Raw genomic sequence first — 9,387 nt, 5'->3', positions numbered from 1 at the left:
GGTTCTCAATCCACTGAGCCATCCAGCTACCCCCTCTATGAGCATTTAGTAAGCCATTCCTGTTTGCCAATGACAGAGGAGAAAAAAATGCAAATATTACAACAGTCAAAGGATGGAGACACCCGCCTAAGGGAACGGTAGCCAAGTCAATTCCATAACCAACGTGGGTCCCTCAGTTTCCCCATCTATAAAATGCAGTTTTGAGATTCAGAAAAACTTAATGAGTGCCGGCCACTTAGGGCTAAATTAACCAGGTGCAGGAAACAGCTGCTGCTCTAGAAGCCACGTCTGCTGTATAAATATAATGCTGTATTCTTAGCAAAGGATTGAAGCAATCTCTAAAATACAAAACTGTCCCCCAGCCAGATTCTCCATTCATGGGACTCTTGTAGAGAGTCAGACGGTTTAATGGGAAAAGAACTGGACTGGAATCAGGAAACTATGACTCAAGTCCAGCCTTTACCATTTACTAACTGTGTGATCTTGGATGAGTCCTTTTCTTTCTCTTGAGTTTTAAATTCTTTATCTGTAAAGTGAGGCATTTATGCTAGATTAAAGGTTTTTAGCCTGGAGTCTGAAGCTTTTAAGAAATGTTTTGATAAATGCATTTCAAAATAACTGGTTTCCCTTTAAATCCTATGCAGTTTATTTTAGGCATGGAAGAATACTTTGAGAAGGTCTCCATAGCTTTAAGACACAGAAAGAAGGAGGAATCATACAGCTGGTCTCTAAGGCCATTTCCAGCTCCAGGTCTCATTAAACTCACTCTGGTTCTGTATTGGCTCCTTGAACCTCATCAAGTTGCCCCATTCCCCTGAGGAGCTGCTAACTGAACCCCAAAAACGTCGTTTGAAAAATGGCTTCTGCATACTGCTGCCTTAGGTTTGAAAAGTATGAACTGCTTTTCTTTAATCCCTCACTTTCTGCCCCATTGGTCCCTCGAGGACAGAAGGGAGGGCTTCCAATAGGCAAAAGGGGACAAGTCCCGCGGCTAAGTGTCTGAGGTTTCCTTTGAACCCTGGTTCCCCTGCCTCCAGGTTTGGCTCCTCTCTATCTAGTGCATCACCTGGCTGCCCCAGGATAAAGGACTTCTCAAAGGGGTCTCCTCTGCTGCCACTTCATCATTTCATTCCCTATTCAGAACCTCCTGAGTCTGATAGCACACGCGGTACATCCCATTTAACATAGGAGCACACTGAAGCCTGGGGAATTTTAGTCAGGACTGTTATGAGATAGATGCTCCTAACAATCAGCACGCCATGCAAAATCACGCAATAAACACCTCAGGGCTTATGGGAATAATGGGAGTAGGAGCACAACACTCAGAAATTTCATCAGTGATACATTAAAAAAAAAAGATAGGAATCTAATAAAAAACAGTGGCCTAGTTTTATGTTGGAAGGAAGGAAGGAAGGAAGGAAGAAGGAAGGAAGGAAGGAAGGAAGGAAGGAAGGAAGGAAGGAAGGAAGGAAGGAAGGAAGGAAGGAAGGAAGGAAGGAAGGAAGGAAGGAAGGAAGGAAGGAAGGAAGGAAGGAGGAAGGGAGGGAGGGAGGGAGGGAGGGAGGGAGGGAGGGAGGGAGGGAGGGAGGGAGGGAGGGAGGAAGGAAGGAAGGAAGGAAGGAAGGAAGGAAGGAAGGAAGGAAGGGAGGGAGGGAGGGAGGGAGGGAGGGAGGGAGGGAGGGAGGGAGGGAGGGAGGGAGGAAGGAAGGAAGGAAGGAAGGAAGGAAGGAAGGAAGGAAGGAAGGAAGGAAGGAAGGAAGGAAGGAAGGAAGGAAGGAAGGAAGGAGAAAGGGAGGGAGGGAGAGAGGAAATCTATATGGCTATAACTTTTATATCTGATTAATAAATTATGAACATTCACCTTCATATTCTATATATACTTATTCCTTTACTGAATGATGCCTTTTATTGTGTGGGACAGGGAAGAAGAGGCTAAAATATCTGGAAATAAATTATATTAATTAATAATTATTAATAAAAGTAAATAAATGAATTAACTTTAAAAAGAAGAAATATACATATTACAACAAAGAGTGGCTGTACCCATGGCCTCAGGCTATATTTCTGCCCTTCTGGAAAAAAAAATGGTCCCAGCTAATATAGGAGAGGAGCAGGGTATGGCCTAGGCCACAGGCAGGGTTGCAGGTAGAGGTAAGGGTTGAGTCTGTGAGTGCAGGCCAACTATCCTCTACCCACAGTTCCTATCACACCAGAAAATAGACTATAAATATGGCACTTTATCTTCAAAAAGAACTGAAGTTTGTGGAAGGGAGTGTCAAAAGGATTGTAGCTTGTCAGTTAGTAAACTAAAGTATTCTTCATTCCAGCTATTTCTTGTGGATGAAATCATGGAAGAAAAATCCCCAAATTCAAGTTATGCTTTAATTGTTCCTTAAAGTATCGAGCACCTTGGAATATATTTGTGTTTTCAAAATAAGAGTTCCAGCAGAACTGACTATAAAATAAATCAATTTATCCATACACATTAAGTGTGAACTATGTGACAGGTAGCGTGCTAAGGAAGGCAGGAGTTGGGAGGATGCTGTGGAAGACTTACAGAGAACCTAGAAGGTCCAGTAGAGTTCTGAAATGAATGGGAAGAAAAACCAATCAAGAAGGAACAGAAGGATTATCTTGATGCAATGAGGGCACGATTGAGATCAGAAAACACAAATCTCTAACAGAGCTTCTCCGCACAGCTTCATCATTTTCTCTAGCTCAGTTTAACAGTACACGAGGAAGAACAAAAGAATTAGGTAGTGGAAGTAACCAGGAATGTGTTTTGTCAAGGCATGACATGAGGAGGAAATGGTAACAAGAGATTAACAAATAGAGGGCTGTAGAACTGAAATATTTTGATAAAGCATCAAGCTTAGGAGAGGGCAGCCAGGGTCCTGGAGTCAGGAAGACTCATATCCCTGAGTTCAAATCTGACCTTGTACACTTACTAGCTGTGAGACCCCGCAAAAGTCAATTAACCTTTTCAGTTTCCTCATCTGTGAAATGAGCTGGAGGAGAAAATGATAAACCACTCCAGTATCATTTCCAAGAAAATGGGGTCACAAAGAGTTAGACACAACTGAAACAAACAACAAAAAAACAAGTTTAGGAAGGGAGAATATAGTCAGTTTATGCCTCAGAAAGTACCGAGGGGAGAGAGGATTGGAGATTACATTAAGGACCCCTCCAAAAAAAAAAAAGGCATATTTTGAGAGTAGAAAAGCCTACAGAGAGACGGCAAGAGAAAAGATTATAAAATAAATTAATTTAGGAATTCTTGAACATAAGAGTAGAACACTGGTAGATGGTGGGAAGGAGAAGGACTCTGGCTAAGGCTGAGTCAAACAATAATTGGTCAAGGAGTTTGAGAAGGCTGAGGAATTGGTTAATCCACAGAGTAAGGGTCAGGCAGGAGTCACTACTGAAATTTCTCTAGATTAAGATGCTATCACCTGTCTAGAGCTCCTGGCATTCCCCCACAGTGCCTCCCTTTATAAGTTAACTAGAAGATCAATGAACAAATCTGTTGCATGCATAAGAACTCCATATACACACACAAAAGCCTGGAGTGCATCTTGCAGGAATAACCACTGTCACTCTCCAGTCACACGGAGCTCTGTCAATCATCCATTCTCCACAGACAACCAGGCAAGGCCATTGCCTACGGTCCCACTGAACTTGCCTCCAAAACTCCAGGCCATTTCCAATTTTAAAACATTATCCCAAAGTCCCAGACTCCTTTTTGGACTGGGCCTGTAATTTCATTACTATAGAGAACCCTCAGTAAGGAAACTTCCTCAATCAATGGAGAAATGCAGGGCACATGCTGAGCAATTTATACTCTTCGAGAGTTGCCTGGGACACAGAAAGTCCAAGGAGCCCACCCAGGACCGAACAAATAGTATGTTGCAAAAGTAGAATGGGATTCCCTTGGATAAGTAAAATATCATTTCCAGCAAGTAGTAACTAAGGTCAAGCCATTGGGGCCTTGTCCTCAGGGCACAAAAATTTAAAAAGTGGTCCATAAAAAATGGACACATACCCCTTCAGCAGAGTCTATGCCTCTCTTCTATAGTAGAAGTTTCTGTAGTAAATTATTCCTTCCATTATTTCTTGCATTTTTTTTTCCATATCGCAAATTGCCGTAGATTTCATGTCACTGCCCTGGGTGCCAAATTTTTTAGTTACAGCCCTGGTTTTGATTAAACTAGGTTGAGCAGCTAAAATGGGACAATTCTATTTAGAGGAAGTTATATATCAATGTGGACCTATGTTTTTTAAAACCAAAACAACTTTTATTCATTTTTTAAAAAATACACATTTCCTGACAATTCCCTTGCTTCTCCCCAAAGATCATGTATCCTCTGGATTTATATGCAGAATCAATTGTGGGCCTTTCAACCAACCATATTATCCTAACGCTGGGGTTGCCTTTACATGGGAGTTCATTTATATTTGAGCAGTGCAGTGTATGTTTATAATTTTAAAAAAAGAAATAAAGATTGCGAGTGTTAAGTTTACTGTTAAAAAAAAAAAAGCCCTCCTATATTACCAGTCTCCTTGGGGGAGCAATAAAAATCTATAGCTTATCATGAAGGTGTTTCTGTCCTCCTCCCCCTGCCCCATACGCTATAAAAAATAACTTGGTATGAAGGTTAGAAATCTATCATAACCACTGTCAGACACCCAGGCACAAAAATAGCAAGTTCTGAGTTTAATATTTTATTGCCATATTTTGAAACAACTGGCTAGGCAGCTGCTACTGTTATCTTCCAATTACTTCTCATTTTCCCCGAGTTTTAAATGCAAGCTGTACCAAATTAAATCTAAATCTCTATATGCTTTTTTAAAACCCTCATTTCAGAAAATCCTGACAACAAAGCTGAGGGGAGGGGCAGAAATATCAGGGGCAACGGAGACATGAACCATTTTATTAAATCTTCCAATGACTTGTTTTCAATTGTCGTAATGTATGCAGGTATGTAAACCTCTAATGCAGTCGGAGGAGCCTGCCATGGCCGCTGTCTCGCAATAGGCCTCTCCAGGCCCGGTGTTGTTTTGCAGCTTGCTGAAATGAAATTCTCGCTGCCAGTTTTATTAAGGCACTCAAGATGAAATCACTTCATTGAATGTTGAAAATATTGCTCGCGCTGGTGTAACCCTATATCACGGTGTTCAAATACAGAAAAAATATTCACTCCAAAGGACCTAATGTGTCATATTTTAGGGATATCACCCCAAACAAAATTGGGATTGATTAGTAGATTGAAAACCTAGATGGAGACAGAATTTTCAGTGACTTTTTTCAGTGCCAACATTCTTTTCATATTATGAATTATAAGCCTTGTACTTTGTAATTGTATTTTTGCTGGAAAAATAGCACATATTCTAATCTTTTCTGCTTTCCTTCCCCCCCCTCCCCTGCCCCAAATGCCTGACTCTAACCAGAAAGAGGTTGAGAGAAGGGCCGGTGGACAGACAGACTTCACCGTTCTTCTGTCTTTCGTTGGCTGGACTTAAACATGAACATTAAAAATAAGTCTTATGCGTGCCTGTCTAGTACATATATGTGCATACAATACACATGTACATATTACATGTACGCTTTAAATCCAGCCACATGTATGTGTAAAAGCATATCTGTATATATTCATCTATATGTATAAATGAAGAAATAGCACGGCTCCAAAAGTTCCAAAGTTCTGCATAGACAAGCTTGTCATCCTCAGCAGCACAAGAGCATTTGTCACTGCTCAGTGCATGATGAATTATGTCAACAACAATCTGTCCAGTCAAATAAACACAAGCAAAACAAAGGCCCTGCTTTGATATAAACCTAGATATACAGCTGTAAATCTGGGTGGAAACACCGGTGAATCCCATATTTGGAACAGGACAAAGGCTTGTGGTTGATAACAGCTCACTCTTTTCATAGCCACTAATAGATTAGAGAGACGAATGATTCTTTTCATTGCTCACTAGGAACCTTTTCGGGACTTTAAAAAAATTATTTTATTTTTTTAATGAATAAAAATCTATTTTCCCTTCCTTGCCTTACCACTCCCACCCTAACTGGGGAAAAAAATGAAAAAGAAGAATAGAAAAACAAACACAGGTTGTCAAGCAAAACAAATTCCCACACCAGCAGTGCCTTAATAAAAAAAAAGGCTCCATCTGTACCCGAAGTCCATCTCATCTGTCAGGAGAGCAGCACATCGTGGTTGGTCATTACAATCAAAGTCCTTACACTTTTTGAGAGACAACGTGGGGCCGTGTCTAAAAGTTGTGCTCCAAGGCAGGAAGACTCGGGTTCAAATTGACTCCAATGCTTATTCCCTGAGTGAATCACTTAACCTGTATGAGCCTGGGCTTCTCTGTTTGTAAAAGAGAGACAATACTAGCACTTACCTTACAGGGTTATTATAAAACAAACTATATGAAGGCATTTTCAAGTCTTCATGGCTATGTAAGCATGTTTTGGTTTGTTTTTTAATTAAGGAAAGGCAGACCAGAGTTGCAATAGCTATGGCTAACAGCAGAGAGGGTGCCCACACAGTGCTGACAAATCTTGACTTTGAAGTGTGCTTGAAGTGATCAGTGAAGCTGATCCTGTGCGCTCAGCATACAGCTAGGATGGGCATCACCAGCTTCTCATAACTCCCATGGCTGCAATCACTGGCAAAGTCTGATCATACACTAGCAGTCGCTCTAGGGAGAGTGTCATCGTGGATTTGCTGCATCGAAATGTAAAACAGCTCCCTTCCCCTCCCCTCCAAGCCCCCAGAAAGGTCCTGAATTTCTGTCAGTTTGTGGGCTCTTGGAAGCAGTAACAGAATGGAGAGAACCTAAGAAGTCCACAGTTTTCTATAAGTTGTTTTCATCTCTTCTGTTTCCACAGCTATGAGTGAACCGACTCCATGTTAGCGCCATAAATTTGGAAGGTCAAGGTGAAGGATGGAGAGTTGGCTGAATTTTCATACATGTATATATACATACATACATAAAGATATACACACACATTTGTTCTCCCCCCCCCCATTTTTTTTTTATTGTCAAGAGAAGCTCTAAAATACAGTGCACGGTTCTTTCTAACATGTGCATTTCCAAAGAAATATTTTACTGTCCAAAAGGTCTCGTATGCTTTGGTTAGTTTGAATGTTTCAGACTCAGGCTGACTTGAACATCATCTACCATCACCGCCCACTTACAGTGCCAGAACCCTCCACCCTCCAATCAAAGGCAGCAGGCTGAGCCCTTCCATCCGCTCCTGACAAGGCTGGCCACCAGGGTGGGAGGCTCAAGGGACAGTGCTGTGCCACTGATTTCCTGCTCCATTTGGGTGAGTCATAGAACAGATGCCGGCTCTAAGGAGCTTCACTGAAGAGGCTCATAAAGGCCCCAGCTGCAGCCAGGAGCAGAGGCTGGAGGAGACAAACGCAGCCGACCAGAGACCCCATTTAGGACCCCCCCCCCATGCTAAGCCTGCTAATGACTGACTGAGAACACCGTGGGGCTTGTCACCTCACCTCCCCAGCCTTGGTTTCCTCATCTATACAATGACATGGTTGGAGTGGAGGACCTCCAAATTCCCTTCAATCTCTAAATTTAGATGAATTGATGAGCTTTTCTGCAAAATGTTTATTCTTCTTAAACCACTCAATTAACCTCTTGGATCTGTACTTTCCCCATGTGTCCAAACCTCTTCCAAGCAACCTATCTAAAAAAGACTCTTCTAAGTATTCCATTAAAAAGTCATGTGACTCCACGCATGCGTCTCAGGCCAAACAATTCCCCTTTTGTAATCACAAATCCCTCATGTGTGAACGTGTCTTTTTAGAGGATAAGGATATAACCAATCCAATCCTTTTCTTCTATAAATATTTTGCCCAGCCTCTGTGACAGATGTCACCTCTGGCAGGTGAAGTAGGACACAGAGTGTAGCACCCAAGCACTACATCATTGTTCATAAAACTTGAAACACGTACTTGTTCCTGTCAGTGGCACAAGCACGTGGTCGTTTTTTGGACCACTATCTGATGATAGTATATTTCTGTCACAATATGTTGGGCTAGAAGTTGAAATTATCAGCAACACATCCTCCCTTCATCTCACTGAATGCTTAATTTTCCCTTAATATACATGGATGCCTTTCATTAACACAACAGGAGCTGCTTGAATCAAAGAGAAAAATGGACCTCTTATCATCATATCACTCATGAGGTTACTGGCACATATAACTGTCTAGTTCGTGAATTCTGATTTATTAGGAGGGTTTGCTTTCTAGAAACAAATAAATTGGTGTAAGCATCCCAAAAAAGTAAAATATCAAAAAAATAAAAAGGGCAAGTATGGAAAGTAAAGAAGCAATTAGAGAAAGAACAAGTGAAAGCCATGACAAGATAAAGGTGAGGAAAAAATTACTCGCAGAGTCAGAAAATCAAGACTTGTTTCCAATTTACAGAATCCAAGGGATTAGTGCAAAAGGCCACGGGGCCCAAAAGAGATGGCAAGAAAACTTTTTGGACAAAGGAATAGAGTAAATATTGCTAAAAACTAAACAAAACTTCTTTGTCCACATCCACAGAGGCAGGTGGAAGGTAAATGCTAGAAAGAGGCATACCCTGGAAAAAGGCCAATGGAAAAAATATATATATATTACTTAACATTTAAGTGATACCTGAATTTACTTCCTCCCTTTCTAACTGAAAACCCTGGGGTTGATGAAAGTGTTTTCCTTGTCATTCCACCATTTTGCAGTTGTGTCCAAATCTTCAGAACCCATTTGAGGTTTTCTTGGCAGACAGTAGGTTGCCATTGTCTTCTCTAGCTCATTTTACAGATGAAGAAACTGAAGCAAATAGGGTTCAGTGACTTGCCTAGGGTCCCACAGCTATCAAGGGTCTGAAGTCAGATCTGAACTCAGAAAGATGAGTCTTCCCAATGCCAGGCCTAGCACTCTAGCCACTGTGCCATCTAGCTGCCTAAGTGCTTTCCCGTTGTGATTAACTCAGTGATAAAAATGGACCTAGTCAGGATTATAGGATTGCTTCACTACAGATCATCGTATTTTGTAAAGGTACAATTGAGAAACTATTGTTTTAAGCAATTTCTTCCTTTCAATGAGTCAAAAAATAGTTGTTTTTTTAAATTTTCAGTTGCAAGGGAAAGGAAATCTATACCATTGTCTCATTTTTAATGCCCTTTTAAATTCCACCAGTGTAAACACTAAATTAATTGAAATTATTTTTCTGTGTTTTGCTCAATTGAAAAGGGGTAACTGATAAGAAAACAAGATCACAAGAGATAATTGTTCAAAACAGTTAGTTCAAACAACATATCCTGGGCTCACTATAGAAGGAACTCACTTTCTTCATGATCCTAACAATG

Source organism: Monodelphis domestica, chromosome 3 (assembly GCF_027887165.1).
Source record: "Monodelphis domestica isolate mMonDom1 chromosome 3, mMonDom1.pri, whole genome shotgun sequence".
NCBI classification, from domain to species: Eukaryota; Metazoa; Chordata; class Mammalia; order Didelphimorphia; family Didelphidae; genus Monodelphis; species Monodelphis domestica.
The sequence above is the reverse complement of the archived record's forward strand: the minus strand, read 5'-3'. Positions refer to the sequence as shown.